Source organism: Capsicum annuum, chromosome 6, assembly GCF_002878395.1.
Source record: "Capsicum annuum cultivar UCD-10X-F1 chromosome 6, UCD10Xv1.1, whole genome shotgun sequence".
Taxonomy (NCBI): domain Eukaryota; kingdom Viridiplantae; phylum Streptophyta; class Magnoliopsida; order Solanales; family Solanaceae; genus Capsicum; species Capsicum annuum.
Window position 1 is genome coordinate 225,614,131 of NC_061116.1, and position 608 is coordinate 225,614,738.

Genomic DNA, 608 nt, shown 5'->3' on the forward strand with positions numbered 1-608 from the left:
TGCTAGAGATTATACAGGTAATTATTTCCTTTTTTATGCAACATGATGCTGTCCGAATTTTAGGTTGTCATAGAGGTATGCATGGGAAGTATAAGGTTATGAGCTGGTTCTCCCGGGCCTCCTCGGTTACGGGTGCCAATTCGCCCCAATAGGATTTGAGGCATGATAACAACACTCTCGAGGTGAGCCTCCATTTCATCCAACCAACTCTAATACAGTTAGAGACATACTCATCAATCTCGCCATTCTCCTGAATCATAAACCCAAGATACCTAAAACTATCCTTCTTTCAGATCTCCTGGAAATCCAACCTTAGCACGACATCCTCCTCCTGCCTCACCTCACTAAACTTACATTCCATATATTCCGTCTTGGACCTACTCAATCTAAACCCCTTAGATTCAATGGTTTGTGTCACGCCCCAAAATCCCATCGGGCCGGACTGGCACCCGAAGCCGAGAAGGCCGGGGAGAACCCGTTCAAATACCTGTACTTTCACTTACATGTCACCAAAAATTTGGACAGCACTTCGTTGCATATAGAAGGGTCTAATTACCTGTTTCAGCACAATACGCACAAATATATATATATATATATATATATATATA